This window comes from Fringilla coelebs, assembly GCF_963513975.1.
Source record: "Fringilla coelebs genome assembly, chromosome: 6".
NCBI lineage: Eukaryota > Metazoa > Chordata > Aves > Passeriformes > Fringillidae > Fringilla > Fringilla coelebs.
Genome location: NC_140034.1, coordinates 3982251 through 4001356, shown reverse-complemented (window position 1 = coordinate 4001356; position 19106 = coordinate 3982251). Strand labels below are relative to the sequence as shown.

The window sequence follows — 19106 nt, the reverse complement described above, 5'->3', positions numbered from 1 at the left end:
TGAATGTACACACATGCTCCTGAGAGCTTTAAGAGCAGTATTTGACATGTTTCAAACCACTTCACTATCCACAATTTTACAGGTTTACTGAGAGCAGGACTTGGAACAGCCATTACACATTTCACACACAGCTCAAGAGATCACTGCTTACCCACCCATCATTTTTATGCTGCAGATAAGAAGAAAAAAGTTTCCCTTCTGCAACCCTCTGCCAACAACCCCATTTTGAATTTCCAGAGAGCTGCCCCATAAATCCCAGAATCATTTAAATAATTTCCCCTGTCCCTTTCCTCTCCACCAACCTCCATCTCCAGACCTACCTGCCCTTTACAGTCTCTTGACTAAACACCTACTGACAGTTGTTACATGATTTGAAAAACATATATATATTCATATATATAAAATTTAAAACACTGAAATCACATGCTTTGGGTGCAATTTTTAGTCACATTCCTGTGCACTTCTGGAATATCTGGATGATATCCAAAGGAAGCCCCAAGACACTGTGGGTGAGTGAATTAAGAAGCAGCTCTGGTGACTCCTTGGAGCAAACACTGCCTAGAAATAAATTATCAAATCATCTCATGCAGGCTGTAGAAAAATCATGAGTAATCTGCTTTTTTTTTAAATAAACAGCAGCGGCTGTGAAGATCAAATTGCAAGAACTCTGCCACCACTCTGCTGAGCTAAGAAAGCAATTTAAGAATGGTAACCGTGGGAATCTGCACTGAAATCAATTGATTCTTTCACAAGGTATGAACTGTAAAGCTACAAAACCCAGCAGGAAGCCTAATTAAAGACAACAGATGAAAATGGCAACCCAGATCAAATGCCAGATAAAAAAAAAATAATTAAGAGCTTACATATTTTAGAGCAAATATAATAAATGGAAATCCAAAAAGATAATCTCTTCAAAGTCAATATAAATGAAGAGTATATTTAAATTCACATTTAATATAATTATAACTGGAAAAAAAATTATCTATTTTTATAACAACCACCCAGCAAGCTGGTACAGATTCACTGATCCTTAAAAACAAGAACTTAATAGCACAGCAATGCTGCAGAAATGCAGACCACGGAGTGCAGTGCCAACACAAAAATTCTTTTTACTTATAAATTGTACACCTCTAATGGCTTTACTTAAAGAATTCCTTTCAGAAAACTGCAGCAAACCTCTCTTGAGTCCCACAAACATTGAAGGAGAAGTTGGAGTGTCTCAATAACTGAATGCACTCCCTACTTGCAGCATGACTTCCAACTACCTCTGTCTCAGTGTATCTTCTCCTATCAAAACATTCATTTTGCATTGACCTTCCAATGTTTTATTAAATCTCTGGGATAATGGCATGTGTTCTTTAACAAGCAAGGTAATGTGTAGAAAATATTTCACACCTAAAAGGTGTTTTATTCAGCTACATTAACCCCTCCTGCTCTCTCAACCTCTACTATTATTATTAATACAGCTATTACAAGTAATAGGTAATTCAGAACACCTTTTATTACAGTATCTCATTCTGACCTTTTCATTTCTGTATGTGGCAACTGATGCAAAATTATTTCCACTCAGGAGATTTGCCCTCTGACTGTTAAGTCAGGTCAGGAGTGTGAATAACAGAGATTTTAAATGATGGCACAGAAGCCATAAACCAAAATTTGTGGTTGATTAGAAACTACATTTTACACTTTATACAGCATCATTCCAAATTTACAATTCCCCAGATGAAACAAACTCGAGTTTGAGGTCTTTTGGTATTGGATTTTGTTGTTGAGCCCCTGTAGGAGTAGCAAATAATCCCTTAAATCTCACATCTGCTTTGCCTAATGAAGCACCAGGAACAAAAGGCCCCAAGAGCTGTGAGGGTTTCCCTGCATCCATCAAGGCTCAGGGCTCTCAGCCCCTTCCCTGATGTCTCTGCAGACAGGGCTGGAGCTACAAATCACATATGGGCTCTAAAGATGGGATCTTCCTTTAATCTTCCCACACTAATGCTTCCCAGGTTTGTTTTTTTCCCCACATTATGTACACAGAGACTTTCCTCTCACTACAAGCATCATCATTTTCTACACCTAAAAAAAAAAAAAAAGGTTCCATTTTAGCACTTACTCACAAACAGCCCTAATTTATTTTTACAACAGCCATTACCCTCCCATTCCAAACACTGCCTACTACAACACACAGCAACATTTTCTATCATTTTCAAAACCCTGCAGTTACTGGGATACAACTCACTCTACCTTCCACCCAGACCCTAAAGACAACAGTGAACACCTGCTTCAGAATAACCAAATGCTTTTGCACATTTAATATTTTCTCCAAAAGAGCACAAAGAAATTATAATTTAGATTTTTAAACAGAATTCCCTAATCAGGTTAAATTTTCCCCATATCAGCTTTTCCAAAGTCATCCTGTTGTCCCCCACATTGGTTTAAGTGCATCACATTTTGCTAAAATATGTCAATCTGCTTCATGCTGGTTTGATTTCATCAATGAAGTGTAAAATACACTAAATTAAAACCAAACCAGATTTCTTCAAAGAAATCAGTTTTCATACAGCAGCATGTGGAAATTCCTAGGCAGCTGCTGGAGTTCAGAATCAAACTGAGGCACTTTGTGCCAGGTTTCCTGGGCAGTTGTGGTGAGTAACTTGTGCAATAGCTCATTTCAGCTGCCAGTTTTCATTTGCTGCTATACCAGGCAGAGTCTCTCCATTCCCTCCTTCAAATCAGTTTTGCTACTCCTGTTTGAATCCTCTCCAGTATTTCAGAATCCTTCTGAACACCTGACAGTAGATCTGTACTGGGTAAAGCAGCCTCATCAACACAGACTCTTCAATTCCACAATTCCCCGCTCACCCCAGTCCAGAATTCCATTTTTACAGAATTATATTTGTACCAAATGGAGACAACTCTCATTTCCAAGGCACAGTCCCTGTTGCAATACCCACAGGCTGTACTGAAATCCTCCAAATATTTCACTTTGTTAGTATTTTGGTTATAGTTAATTCTAACTAATGTGGTTTTTTAAAAAGTCCATTTTTAAGTGGGCAAGCAACTCCATGCAGCTGTTTCATTTTATTTACCCTTCTAACACTTGAACTGCTCCCAGTTTTATCAAATGAAATTTATGGGGTTTGTTATTTGGTGTTTTCTTTGTTGTTTTTCAAAGGTTTTCTTTCATTAAATGCTGGAAAATTGCTTACTACTATGGAATCCCATTAGTAACCAGCTCAGGAGTTCCAATTTCACAAATAATTTACTGGGATTTAAATTAATTAATAGCCAGCTGATAACAGTGAAGATAATATCACCTAAAGCTCCTTTCCATTTTTCTCTTTTTGACTTTTCCAGTGTTCAGTGGTGCCCTATTCCCATCCTGCACAGGGACCTGGTCTCTCCTTATCCCTTTCCAGCTCTTAGAGGACCATTAAAGCTCTTCAGGAATTCCCCACTGTTCTCACTCCAGCAATCAATTACCAAGCCAGCAGGTGCTCTCTCCCTCTCTCTTTAGCCACTTAGGATCCTTGGGAACACACTCATTTAGAAAATGGCATTTCTAGGAAGTCCTCAATAAACCAGGACTCACCTTATAACCCTGCAGTGAACAGACACCTGCTGTTCTGCTGTCTTCCCCAAATACAGGGAGAAAATGTGTGCAGAGCCATGAAAAGGCAGCAGGGAGGTGCTGTGCAAGCTTTGGGAAAGGCACAGCCAGGCTCTCTCCTGCTCCCAGCAAACTCAGAGAATGCCTCATTACAGAAAAGAGATCCAATCTAACCCAAATGGATGAGAACTGACCCCTCCCTCATGAACACGAGGATGAATGGTCCAGAATTCCTCATTCCTCTTTACTGCATCCTCAGACACTTTCTCAAAGTGTCTTTTATTATACCAACATCTCATTTACACTCAGCAAGTCACAGAAATGTCAGATTCCTCACATTATGATGCAGGCAGGCAAGGAATTTTTGGGACTGGAGCCTGCTAAAATAAGTTTCTCCCATTTACTGCTTACCACAGACTGTTCACCTGGGTACTCTACCTTGTCTTCAACCCCAGTGACAAATCCCACCCCTGACCTGTTGGGGTCATCCCTCATATAATCCATCTTCCATTGAAATGCAACAAAATAATGCACAACACCAGAGCATTTAATTCTCACTGGGTTTTGTACATTTTTTCCCTCTCCTTGCTGAGAGCATCTGAGAAAGCCAGGATTTGCATCCTGCCAAATCTATATATTGACATACTCTATTTTAAGTAAAATATTTTGAATAGGCCTCTCCACATTACCACAATTTCTAAAAATAAATATTGAACAATAGCTAAAGCTCACTTTCCAGGCAGAGAGCTCTGTGAATTGCAGGTAGTTACTTAAGTACATTCTTTTCAAAATATTACAGACATTCCCTTAACAAGGAGTTAGAAATGCATGAATGAACTGTTCAGTTCCCCTGACTTGCACTCAATATTTAAATGCTGGTAAAAATATCACTATGAAAAAAGAACTAAAGTATATGAGCCAAAAAAGCATTTATTTGTTAAAAAAAAAAAATTTAAAGGGTCTTGAAACAACAGGTGAACAGAGACAATTTTCTGCAGAGAAAGTATAAATCTAAGACAGTTTTTGTGTCTGTAACCAAATGTATCCTTATTACAGTTTTGTGATGCCATTCAAGCCTCAGCTTTGATAGCTAAAATTGTCTAATTAAAGGAGGTTTGAGTGTTATGAAAAGACAAAGCACTACCTGAAGAAGGAAATGTTAACTATGAAGTGTAACTAACAGTCTGGAGGGTCTAAAGTATTAAGTACTTGCCCTGAGGGTTGGATCACCAAATCTAAAACTTCAGTAAAGCCTGCTTAAACCCACACTAGTCCATCATGAAATTGTTGTTAGAGGCTTTAAGAGTTAGGGCATTATGTGCCTGTCAAATTGCATTAAGCAATATTATAAACAGAGCAGTTTAAAGCCATTTTGGGGCTGAAGTGTCCCTGTCTTTGGCTGACAGCAGTGGAGGAGCTGATGCAGCAGAACTGTCAATACTTCTGCTACATCACTACTCTTGTCTTAGGCTGGAAATGGGTGTGTGTATTCTATTCCTATCCGTGGAGCAGTTCTCTGCTGTTCATGGGCAGTTTTCTTTGTCTGTCCCACAGCCCATCCTCCCTCCAGCAGATCTCTGCTGTCCATGGCCACTGAGTGTCCCTGCAGGGCTGATCCAATTCCATCATCCCATGGGGAGATGCTGCGCCCAGGGCAGGAGCCAAGCATTCCTACCTGGATCCAATCTGCCCTGGAACAGCACAGCAGCCTCTGCCCCCTGCATTCCCAGAGGAGCAGCTTTCTCCTGCCCTGCATTCCCAGAGGGAGAGCAGGCCCATCTCCAGCAGCCCTGCAGCTGCAGAGGAAAACTCCCCCCTTGTGCAGGATCCTGCTGCAGCAGAGCCACAGCTGGCACTGCAGGAGGGCTGAGCCCCATGGGATGGGACTGTGCCACCCTGGGATGGGACTGTGCCACCCTGGGATGGGACTGTGCCACCACCCTGGGATGGGACTGTGCCACCAACCCTGGGATGGGACTGTGCCACCAACCCTGGGATGGGACTGTGCCACCAACCCTGGGATGGGACTGTGCCACCAACCCTGGGATGGGACTGTGCCACCAACCCTGGGATGGGACTGTGCCACCACCCCGGGATGGGACTGTGCCAGCCCCCTGACACACAGGGGTCAGGGCACGCTCTGGCAGGGTTGGTTTGTATCACTGCATTGTTTATTTTATTTTTTTTACATTTTCTTTCCTAATAAAGGGCTGTTATTCCTGCTCCCATATCTTTGCCTGAGAGCACTTTAATTTCAAATTTATAACAATTCAGAGGGAGGGGGTTTACATTTTCCATCTCAGGGGAGGCTCCTGCCTTCCTTAGCAGACACCTGGCTTTACAAACCAAGACAACTACCAAACAAGTATTCAATAATACAAGGTCTGTCTGAACTCGCACAGATTCTTCTGTTACTACAACAACAGCAAGAAAAAAACCAAAAAACAAACCCCCAGTTAAATGTTCCATCAGCAGGGATGAAATACTACACACACACACACAGAAAATAATAATTTGTTGTGTCTGTTGAATCCTGAACCTCACCTTGCCAGGACACGGCAGCGGGAGAGAGGAGCTGCTGTAATGAAGCCCCTTGGGAGTACAAAAATAGATAATTGCAGCTTTGTCTCACTGCACATCAACCTGACTAACTTCTGTTAGGAAGTTCAAACACCATTTCACAAATTAATTCAAGATTTTCAGTTTTAGAGAAAAACAAACAAAAAAAATCCAGGCGGCACTTATGGGGAAGGCATTCAGAAAAGAACAATGAGTTGTAAGAACAAAAGGCAGACATTCCTCCTGGAGGAAAAAAAAAAGCTGAGTTGTTACTATGAGGCTTCTCCAGTGCAAACACTCCGGGAGAAACGAGCTGAAATTCTGTCCTGACCTGGAAAGATTCATTTATTTGTGACACCAGGAGATGACACATCAGTGTTGTGCCACCAGACACACAGACCCATGACTGACACTTTCTGCTCAGACTGGCTTCCAAGGAAAATAATAATAGTTTTGAGGAAATGACAGCTATGAAAGAACAGCATGTATCCTACATTTTTCCCTTCAGCAGCAAAAGGCCTCAGTACCAAGGAATATATCAAGACAGAGGAAGAGTCTGAAGTGTAACATGTAATTTTTAGTGCTTGTCTCTGGGTATCTCACTTAGCAAAGCATGAAAAGCACTGATTTTCAGTAAAGCTGAAAGAGGTGATCTAGTGTAACTAATATTCTAATTACAGAATCATGTCTCTCAGGCCAGGATTCCCCTTCACAGAAACGTGAACAAACAGCAATGCAACAAAATCCTATCATTTCCTGCTTTCCAAAGTTAAGATCTGTTTATTCATGAAAATTCAATCCTAGGACTCAGGGAAGATTTTAGGATTTAAGCCAGAACCATCAGGGCTCTGAACTACTTTCATGAACACAGGCATTCAAACCAAATGATGAAAAGATGGATTTGTAGTTTTATATTTTTAGATTATTAAAAATCTTTTCTGGCTCTAATATTATATGGAATATAGCACAATATTATATGGAATATCCTGTCAATACATCCCCACCATTCTGCTGGTGCACTGCTGCAATTTGTGTTCAGAGATCAGCAAAGAAACTCGTTATGGCAAAAACAAGGTTCTCCTTTTGCCAGCTCAAGAGAAAATAAATAAAAATCAAAATATTACCAACATGGAGTGACAGACCAACACAGTGCAAGTGTTGTCACAAATGAAAACTGGGACACATCAAATCTCACAATTCCTGAGCACACCAGCCTATTTTTACTTGATGTGTATTCCAGTAGGAGCAAGGCTCTACACCAGTAGTGAGTGCTAAGCACAGTGTATACATGTTTTATATATTAAATGCAAAATGAGAAGGAAAATTCTCTTTTAAAGCCCCAGGAGTACAGTTTTAACATTTTTCTTTCCAAAAAGAAAATGTTCAGCAATGTTTTCCTAAAAAGCTCAAAGGCATCTCACTGATAGGCCAACCAGAAAAAGCAAAAACCAATGTCTAGACTCCCGGTGTCCCTCACTTCCCAGGGACAAAGGAGCAGAAAGGAGCAGGACAGGTCAGTGGCAGGAGACAGGAGGGGGAGGTTTGATGGGAAGGAAAATAAATGCAGGATTTTAACCCAGGCTTACAAACCAATTCATGAAATCTATTTCTTCTTTACACTCTGTATAATGTCTGCATTTATAAGATGCAGAGGAGGTGATGCATAAGGGGAGGAAGACCAAGCACAAGCTTCTGTGTCAGTTTATTTCCACATTAAAAGTCATCCTCTCATAAGAAGTTCACACTATACTGTCAGGACCCAGGACACCCCTCTGGCTGTCCTGAGCAGCCAAGATCCCTGCCAGGAGTCTCAGAGACCCTGGCACAGAGCCCAAAGTGCCTGTGCTTTTGATTATGACCCATGGAGCAAGTGTCCAACCTTAGATGAAGATCTGCAAGCCATGACAAATTAAGTAGAATGATAGTGAATTTATCACGAGGTGAAAAAGCAGATTTTGGGTTTTTTTAGAATGGGGGTTCAGGGGGCAAGATAGAGGGATCTGGACATGTCCTGCCTTTCTCCTCCTTCTTCTTGGCCTCCATCTTCTGCTGTGATGTTGGCACTTTTAGATTGGTTTAGAGTAGAAGCTCACTGCCTAACACAGGTGACAGGCATTGGGAAGTTAATGTAAACATTGTATAGGTGTTTTTAGTATAAAGACATAACACCGCTCTGGGGCAGGCAGAGTGCCTCTGACTGTCCTGCTGAGCAGACCTCGGCAGGACAGGAGAAAGAATTTTATAGATAAGGAGCAATAAACAACCTTGAGAACGAGAAATGAAGAGCTCTGACTCCTCCTTTGAGCGCTGGGCTGGGAAAAGAGACTTCCCAACTTTTCTAGGGGTCACTCTGACCAGCTAGAGACCCCAACACTGTACCTCCTTCCACAACCAGATTCTGTCTGTCAATTATCAAAGAGTTCAATTCAACCCCTTCAGCCCTAATTTTTGATGCTTTAAAATCCTGGTAAAGTTGGAATTAAGTCCCAGCCCAACAATTTTGCAGTAAGAACACCACATCAGAGAGCAAGTCTCACTGTTTACACAGACAACCAACCCATCTGCCACTTGACAAGGAGACACAGCCTGCCTCAGACAGGTATCAATCTTAGTTTCTGCCAAAAGCACTTCAATAGAGCCACAACCCCTATTTTCAAGGGAAGGTGTTTTCCCCCAGCGTAGAGCAAAACATACTTTTGGTATAAGAAACTATTAATAGAGAACTAGTACAGCAAGGCACAATCAGAAATTAGATTAATACAGTACTGATGATGCCAAAACATTCAGCACATTCTTGGCCTTTCCACTTTGCATGCAATTTCTTGCTGTTGACAAAGTTATCTCAGTGAATTCCAAAGGTGAATCTAATTCCATTTCAAGTCTCCATGAGCCTGCACAAAAAAGCATTCAATCATCATCATACTGCCTATAGGTAGCAGGCACTAAATAAATAGATTTAAAAGTAGTGAATGCTTCATGAGAAGGAATTATAATTGTAAATTACATCCTCCCTCCCAATAGTCTGTAAGTCTTCTTTAACACTGCTCATCTATTTGAGTAATAAGAGGAACACTGTATCGAGATCCAAGCATAAACAAAGAAAGAAAAAAACAAAATAAAGCAAGCACATAAGCAGCAAACCATCATGGCAAATAAATGTGCAAGCTTTTACCAGTCTGGAGACAGTGAGTACATAATATTTGAATGAGGAGGATTTCTGTTTCAAAGAAAATCTACTTTTTATCCTCACTGTTCTTCAAATACGCATTGATACACAACAGGAAAAACTTTATATAAGTGATAAAGAAGAGACATCATGTACCTGTAACAAGTGTTCTAAGTGCTCTCTCCTTCCTTTCATCAAGCCTGAGGAACACAAGACTGAGATAATCCTGGAACACTGGACAGGCTGATGAGATACACAGATTCTATCTGTGATTTATGAACTTTTACTGGTGCTAACAACACATTTCATAAGCAGGCAAGTGAAAGCTGGGAAAGTACTGCTAAAAGACAGCCTGTGCACCATTTATGCACAATTAACAAGTGAGTCTTGATATGACATTTCCTTGAAGACAACTTCCTTGACTTCAAAACAAAGAGCACCAAAATCTTGGCTGGAGTTCAGAAAATGACTCTGCAGACACTCAAGGTTTTGGCAGAAAAATGACTGAAGGACAATGAATTACAAGCTGTCAAACATCCCAGTACACAAACTGGCTACAGTTCCTTCTGGAGTGACCTTCAGCCAGGCTTGTATCAGCAACTAAGATACCAAAATTGGTATGGCCCTCTGGACACAGCTGAGTCACTGCAGCCTGACCAAATCCCTGTGCTCTAAAGCAGCCTGTGCTGCTCAGCTGAGCCCCCCTGAGCCTGCAGAGCCCAAACCTGCCCAGCCAAGCCTTCAGCATCTTCCCATACAGGGCAAATGCTCCAACACAGGCTCCAGCCTCAGCCTCCCTGACCCTGACACTGCTTTCTCCACTGGCTGCCACAGGAAATGATGGTCTCCACTGCTGAGCATTGCTGTGGGGTTTTACCTGATGCAAAGTGCCTTAATCAGTATAAATCTAGGCAGGACTGTTACCCTTGAGCTGGGAGCAAAACTCTTTGGGTATCAGAAATCATCCAATTGACATTAGTGATCCATCACCAGTGCTGCAGCCAAACATTGCCTGGTAAACACTGAACAGAATGGATTACAGCTCCATGGAAACTCCAACATCCACTTGTGGAGGCAACTGTCACCTCTCAGCCTTTGCACAGCCCCAGTCCAACCTGCAGCAGAAACATTAGTTGTTACACTTCAACATCATCTCCTTTTCACAGATGTGTTTGAAGCCATCAAAGCCTTTGACTGAGGAAGGTGCCTCCACACTCTTGTTTCAAAGTGCTTTAGAGTTCTTAAGGCTAAATGAGGTAACTCACTGCCACCAAGTAAAAACCAATTACTACTTCAGCCTGGAAAAACCTCAGTGCATTCATAGAGCCACACTGTATGATGGTGTTCTCCCTTGGCATGCTGTGTTTGGAATGCACATATAGATTTTTATGTAGTATTATGGCTCAATTTTAATCAGAAGATTCCTACACAGAATTTCTCAACAGTCAGAGAAAAATCAGAGCCCTACCTCTAAATTTAGCAAGTGCATCTTCATCTGGAGATGAAAAAAGGTTCCTCAGAAAGAGCCTTTTTATATGCATCACATAATGGCACAGTGATACTTTCAAGCCCAGCAGTATTTGCTACTAGAGTGCAAAGATACCAAGAGACAACATTAAATAACCAAGGTATTTTTAACCAAAGAGAAGGAGAGTTAGAGAGAGTGTTTTCAGTAACAGGCAAGATCATAACACAGGGATATTTTAAGACATTCAGCATGGCGTGCCTCTTGAACAAAATTGCAAACGTTTTGTTTTGACTTCTGCAGTTTATTTATTATGCTCAAGTAGCAACAGAGTCAATTTTTGTGACAAAACACCAAACAAAGATTTGAGAAAGCTTGGAGGAGGAGGGATGAGTTAGGGAGAACACTTTATGTGCTTTATTGCAAGTTTCACAATCCAGCTTTCCAAGGCCAGCTTTTCCTTGGGAACAATCTGGGAGCAGCTGCCCATGCTGAAGCAAGGTCAGCTTTGTCCTCCCTGCCTCCCACCTGGACCACCAAGGCACTGCTCCATTCCTGACCTTCAGCACTGGAAGATTCTTTGGTGGGCTGAAGAGACAGAGGTGTGGAAAACCAAATGCTAATGTAGAGATAACAGAGAGGAGGAAAAACTTCTGCATGTTTTACACTGTAGCCTCTTGTCCAAAGTTTATAATGGCAAATGCCATTACAGGAAGGAAAGCTACAAGCCAAAAGTAATCCACAAAGACTCCCCAAAATTTCTATCAAGCCTCCTTCCAGCTTTAGTGCACTTGCTCTCACTGTCCTATTCAACATTCCCTCCAAAATTCCCTCTGTAGAAAATTCAAAACTACTTAGGGCTGCATATTTAAAGTCCATTGCCTCAAAGGTACAAACTACAGAAATCAGTCAATAACCACTGAAGGGTTTCATGATCATTGACACAATTTTATTTGCATTTATGAAGTACAGAAGAAGTTCTGCTTTAGTAACAATCACAAACTCTTTAAAAACCTCAAGCACAAAAAAGCACCTCTCCCTCACCTTCTCTAAATATGATTTCTTTAATTGCCTCTTCTGGACTCATGCAGCTGGAATAAAGCTGAAAGAAACAGCAGCAGCACTGTCAAGAAGAGAATTGTCTGGGGAAGGGAACAGAAGGTCTGATCCTCAGAGGCTCTAACTCACTACTCAAAGAACAGCTTCCACTGAATTTCCCAAAGAGCTGGAGAACAAGCAAGCTGCTACAGGTTCAGAAATTCCCTGCTCACCAGGGTGGAAATGTGCACGCTCTGGTCCCACGAAGCCCTGATTTTCAGAGGTCATCTGACACTTCAAAACAAAGCATCCTCTCTGTTAAACTTCCCTGGGATTTGAGGTTAGCAATAAACCCCAGAAATCTGCATTGCTGTAGTGCAAGTATAAAATGTGGTTTATCTCACCAGGGAAGTTCCATATTCTTTTCAGATTCCCCTGCTCAAGAACACCCCTGACCAATGGTGAACAGAACTGTTTTAGACACAAGAGTTTTCCAAGCTGCAAACTGGGAGTGCTTTGTCATCTAAGCCTTCGATCAGTTGTGAAGTCTGGGAGGAGAAACAGATTTGTGCAGCTACAGCCCCTGGAAACAGAGCTTCTTTGGCCACATGAGCTTCATGAAAGAAAACTAAATATATAGAAATCAAACCTGTACTTGCTTCCCCTTTTCTTATCCTGGGTTAGGGCAAAAGAGAAAGGAACGTGTCTCTCAGCGTCTTAAACTTACAAGGAGAGGGTCCCAGGAAAATCTCTGGGACCACAGAAGTGGTAGTTGTTGTCATCATCCAGGGCTGAGAGTGCAACAATTTGGGATGACCCCAGTTTGAGACAGATCCCTGCTCAGACACTGGCCTTGTTCTCAGGCCACAGTCCCCAGAGTGAGAGTCCCAGGAAATGTTCAGTCTTCAGCTTGGTGCACCAAGTCCAGAGTTTCCCAGGTGGCCAGGGAGTGATACCTCTCCCTGGGACCAAATAGCAGAGAAGAAAGTATCCACCATTCCCTGGCTGTGGTGAACTCAGCAGAAGGGAGATCCCTCAGAGTTGGGGGAGGACTGAACAGAGCAAACAGAGTGCTGGGCCTTTAATGAGTTTCCTCAAGTCAAAGCGATAGGCATCTGCTGCTACTGAAATTAGAAGCCTAAAGTATAGATTACCACAAGCATTATCTCACAGCAGGCATCTGCAGAGTCCAGAACTTCTTGAAGAACTGGCAGAATCACTGTGGACAAGAGCCATGCAGAATTTCAAGGCAAGTCTGTACAGAACACACTCAAGCCTGACACAGAGGTCACCTAAGTACAAGCTCTGATGTAGGTCCAGTGGCTGGACTCGTTTGTTTTCATGGAAGGACACCTCAGGGATGATCAAAAAAAAGATAATGATCTTGTAGAAGCAAAGCCACAGTGCTGAAGAATTCTGGATTGCTTTATGACTGCCAGAGAATTTCTGCAAGCAGAATTGAAGGGCTTGGAGCATGCAGCCAATAAGCACTTTGCTGGGGATACATCCCTTCTAAAGACATTATCAGGATAAAGTACTCCCTGCTTTCTCCTAAAATATTTGTGAGGTCTTTGGTGTTGAATAGGAGCAAACCAGCAGGATCTCAAAACAAAGTAAACCCACACCCAAAAGAAAGCATAAACATGTCTCAGACAAGAGACCTACAGAGTAGAAAGAGGAATCTTTGAATGTCACAAGAGAGTCACCCCTCTTAGTTCTTCTCTTGGCAAACAGCTAGCATTACTCATTTTACAGATGGAATCATAAGAGACTCCCAATAAGAGAAATATTTAGATTTTGTTCTTTCCATCAACAAAATCTCTAAGCACTCTGGAAAACAAGCATTTTCTAATTTGTAAAACAGGAGTAGCAGCTGTTTGCTTCTTTGGAAAGTTGCTGTTGGCCCATGATGCTTCAATTGCTTTCTGTGTTTTCAAAATAATTGCCCCTCTCAACAAAGCCTTGGAGCAGAGAAGTCTCATCTCCTCTTTGATGCAGTTCCAACTCCCCTGTTCCAGGAGAGCAATTCCATACTCTGAGTATACACTACCTGACTTTTCCAAAACACAGTGTTCCATCCATTTAAGACAATTTCATTTGAGATAACAGGAAGAGCATATCCATTATCAGCTGCCATGTTCCCCTTGCCACAGCTCTTTCTTTTGAGCATGAAACAACCTTTACAGAGAGGAGGAATTCCTGTATTACAGCTGCTGACAGTCCCAGGCTCTCAGTTGTATACAAGGCCCTGCAGTCACCAGGCTGTTCCCAGCTGTGCTCCAGCACAGCCCACCCAACCCCTGAACACCGCAGCAGATCCCCACCACTTTAATACTCCAGAGAATCTCCCTCAGTACTGCCAGCTTGCAGGGTCAGTTATCCCTAACAAGTTCCTGACCTTTAGGAAGCTCAGAGCAGCCCAGCTCTCAGGAGACATGCACTTCTAAGACCAGATCCGTTCCAGCCAATTGAGAGTCCAAACAGAATAAACATGAAACAGGACAGAGCTTCACCACTACAGCAGGTGGTCCAAAATTTCCACTCTAAATTCTGGGGAACGGTGGGGAAGGATGCAGGAACCAGTCAAACTGGAATAAGACAGTTTTAAACAAGTCATGCTACATTAAGCTCAAGCTGTGAGATTTTCATCTTCCAGTGAAACAAGTGGCTCTGCCATCTCCAGTACAAATCCCACTTGTCACTTTTCCTGTGGCACAAAGAAATCCAGGACATTCCATGATGGGCAGCAGGATTTGCAGTATCTGACCTTACACTACAGCATTTAAACCTCAGCTGAGATCCAGCCTCTCCTTTCCCTGGTCCTGCATTCTCACAAGCCCAAACCCCCCAGGTTATTTCTGACATGGTCAAGGAAGCTGCAAAGTGACAGGTCCTGCACAGCAGCGCTTCCACAGCCTGGCTCCCTGCGGGAAGCCAAGGGAAGCGTATGGGGAAATGAAATGTTCCCCAGTTTCCTGACACCAGCCTGGTGATCACTGCATCTTCCTCTGCTTTCAAAGGGCACCACATTCAAGTAGAATCTGCTCTAAAATATTGATTTAGAGCAGATGTAGTTTAAAGAGAGTTTACAAGGAAAGCATTTTTTGATCTTTTTTTTAATCCTCTGAAGGGAGAGCAGGAAAACAAAAAGCAACGTTAAGTCATAAAAAAATAATTGTTGTAGACCTCAGCAATTTTTAATTCCCCTTCCTTCACTAAACATCTGGGTTTTGTTAGAAAACACTATAAAATGATTTTCCAAAACCTTTGACACAGACCCAAAAGCTCAGGAGGGAGGGTTTCAAACCAAGTAAGGGTTGTTATTTATTCAGCCCTACCAGTGAAATTGGTGTAACCATCTTCTCCTGCCCAACCATTCCCTGCAATTTGCAAGGGCACAGGGGTAGGGAGTTAGCATGTTAAGATGATGCTCATTTAATAGAAGAAAAGGACATTACACCAAGGAAACTGTTATTCAAGCAGACTCAGTCTGATGAGCCAAGAAAAAGCTGCTTCTGCACAAGCCAGGGCTCTTGAGACACCTATGCGATTAAGTTACTTCAGAACAAATTAGTGCTCCATGAACTGATTAGACCATAAATAAGCCCAACAGGAAAGAGAGAAGCCACTGACAGACACAGCATCCTCCTGACAGCAGCTGAGCTCTACAGCTCTCATTCGGCATGAAAACCAAAAAGCTGTCAGTGCCAAAAGGATTTGTGGCCTTTTTACTCCCAATTCAAAGGACGTCAAAGCAGATGCAATATCTGCAGTAGATAACTAATCACAAGAATCCTATACTTTCATTTTCTCTCGTCACTCAAAACACAAATTGCAGCTCTCTCCCCGACCTAATAATTATTCGTATGGCTGTGTTTTGTTCTTCTCCAGCAGCAGCAGGAAACTTGATTAGAGCTGCAGGAACCCAGCCAGTGACTATCCAAGCTGCTGTTGTGATAGCACAAAGCAGAAGCCAACTCGGCAGGTAACTGGACTTGGAAGTCAAGAGAGATCTTCCTCAGTCAGCTTGAAACAGTAATTTCATAGGGGAGAAAATAGGTTGCCTTTATCTACCACAGGTTACCAAAGGAAAACTTTGATCATAAGAAAGACAGACATAATAAATACCAAGACACACAGCCATAAAGAGGTATTAAAGGTGGAGTTTTTCAAGTCTTCAGCAATTCAAAAGGCATTTGGAATCTTTTCTGGAGTCACTATACACATGCAACCACTTAGGAAAGCCCAACATTCCCTTGTTAAAAAGGAGTATTTCCAATGCTCAGCAGGTATATTCTCTTGCCCACTGACTCAATACTTTGTAAAGTCTCAATTACCATCCACGTTATAACAAGGAAATTCACTCATGTTTCTAGAGTAATCCTGGAGGCCTACTGTCAACCATTCCTGCTTCCTAATATCATACTTCAGGTAATTCAAATGTACATGAAACCCCTTCTTCATTTCTCTAAACTTCACACCCATGGAAATAATTCTGAAACATCAGAAGCCAACAGAGAAATCCAAATGCTCACAGAGCCAAAGTCACGGGGGATTCCAAGATCAGAGTTCCCAGTAACACCAGTGAGCTCAGTGCTCACACCAGCTGCCAGAACCCCTCTCATAAGGGACTGGGGCAGTTTTCTCCCACTGTTACACAAAAAGAATCCCAGCTAAAAACACCCAGCAAGAATCCAGGGATGGTGATGAAGAAAAGCAATGAGGAGTCAAGAATCACCTGTGCTTGTACAGGGGAAAGAGTTAAGCCAGTGATGCACTGAATCAAGAGACTGGATGTGGACTGGAACAGGAACATCCAAACTCTGCAGGAATTGGGATCATACAGTTTTATTTCCACAGCATATTATTGACCTGCTTAAGATATGCAAGAAAAACAGTGTCCTCAAATATTATTCCACAGTGGTATTAAACCAGTTTCATTTTCAGTGAGACACCTCCTTCCCTGTTAGACTCAAATATCCCCAACCAAAAAAAAAAAAAAAGTCACAAACCCCCAAAACACAAAAAACCCTTATGAAAGTCTCCCCTATTCCTCCCAAAACCCAGTGAAGTCCAGTTCAGCAACCCATCATTCCCAGGTGACTATTTTAAAAAAAAAAACCTTTTATTCCACTCTACTCTGAGGTTCAGCACTTACTGGAAAATTCTGAAATCATTTCAGACATCATCAGACACTGACTGGAGTTTCACAGCATTAAATAGTGTACATGAAAACAACAGTTAACTCAACTAAATTAAATAAACATTACAACTGACTTCTGACTTTGTTAAACAGCTCCAATAGCTTGAAAATAAAAATCACCAACCCTAACTATGTTATGATGAGCCAACAGAAAACTTACACCTGAGGAAGGTTTTCACAAATTCTGTTATCATGACTGATGAACATTCCTCTTCATCATAAGCCCAAATCAAGACGCAAGGAATGGCCTCTCATGTGATGAGATGATTTTGAAAGAAACTCTCTAATTCAGCAAAGGGGATTATTAAAATCTTGACAAAGATCCATACTCAGCTAATGAAGACCCACAGTCCCCCATTCCCCAAACCCCTATCCCAGACATGTCCACACAGACAAGCTTAGGACAGCAGAAGAGTTTTACAGTAAAAACAATTTTGACAATGCTGGAAAAAATCAAATAGGGGAAACCACAAAATTTACTGAATGGTGCCTAAGCACAGAGTCAATAAAATAGGTTTTAAAGTTCAGTGCATAATGTTGAAGAGATTCCTCTGTATTTTAAAAATGACAACCACTCTGAAAAAACTTGAGATTTACTACCCTATGCACTACTTTTCCCCTAAAAATACCCATATACCCTCAGAAGGCCAAATATTTCTGAATTTTCTTCAGCACCTCCGAAGGCAGAGTGGCAAAAAACAAGTGCTCAGTGGAAAAAACAAAAGGCAGTGATTCATATGCAATTAGCTCAGCTAAATTTACTACTGCAGCCATTGCTACTCCAGCTGTCCTTGACACCTGCACAGCAGGGACAATGGAACATGACAAGCATCCTCTTTCCATCTATTGCAGTGTTCAGGCTGACACACGAACTTAAAATTGGTGACAGCTACAGTTCTTGAGCTGCTGCATTAATGCAATCAGCACAAAACCAGCCATGCACCTTATTCAAGCCTCTGTTTGTCAGAGACAAAACCAATGGAGGCAGTCAGGGCTTCTCCCTCCTCTGCTAAAACCTCCACCCAAAAAGCATCAGTGCCCTACACTTGTGTTTTTACTCACAGGTTCACTTTACAGTGATAGACAAGCAGAACAAAACAGAAAATTGGTAGCTGGAAAGTTAAAATGCAGGATATAAAGGGAGGAAACTTGTTAACATCCTATGCAGCAAAAGTTTCTGCTGGTTTATCTTTCTTAAATATAAGCTGAAAGAGTGAGAGCACAACTAAACTTTTGAGGTCAAGTTGCCCATTATTTTCTAAGAACTAAGCAGCTCACTCTTTATTAGCCCATGTTTCTTCAGGCATTTACACAAGTTACATGCAGAAACAATTCTCAGTAAAACAATTCAGGCTCTGGTGCCTAAGATGTGAGAAAAGCTGATGACAGCACCTTTAAAATGTAAGTGTCCTTTCTGTGCATGGGAAGAGCACTCACTGAGAGCCACTGCACCACTGTTCTGGCACACATCCACCAGCCCTGCCCCAGACAGCAGCACAAATACACAAAAGCTCTTTTCTAAGGGTTCAGAGAAAGTGCAAAATACATTCAACTTGACATATCTACCCGAATTCAAATGCTCAGAGGAAAGGCTTTAATGTCCCAGATCCTCTGCTATCTTTATAAGGGCACTAATTTGTACAGCACACATATTTTATCTGCACTACAATAACACCACAGATGAACATTAACCAGATTCCTTGTGGTGTCTGCCAGGTGTTTAAATATTTTGCAACTCAAATGCTGAAATACTATCTGCAGTCCAAATGCTTAAGATCATCCAGTGAGAACGTGTATATTTTCATCCACTATGTAAAACACATTTTTCCCCATTTGTTACATTATAAGCAACAAACCAAAAGTACCAACATATACTACTGCTCTATTCTGAAGGTGGATTTCATCAGGAAGATTTAACTCACAAAAGCTTTCATTTGATAACAAAAACACTGTAAAATATTTCCTGTAAATTTTAATCCAAAAGACTCCACATTTATCTGCAGCAGGCAAGCCCTATACTGTGTTCAAAGAGAACAAGCTCTGATATTGTGTATTTTGATAAATTCAGGCA

At 41.7% G+C, this 19106-nt stretch overlaps 1 protein-coding gene across 1 annotated transcript in view; it reads right to left on the bottom strand.

Moving 5' to 3' along the window:
• Positions 1-19106, bottom strand: part of PELI2 (pellino E3 ubiquitin protein ligase family member 2) — a gene marked incomplete at its 5' end in the record, with an annotated part of 67340 nt that overhangs the window by 22448 nt on the left and 25786 nt on the right. The window lies entirely within an intron of this gene.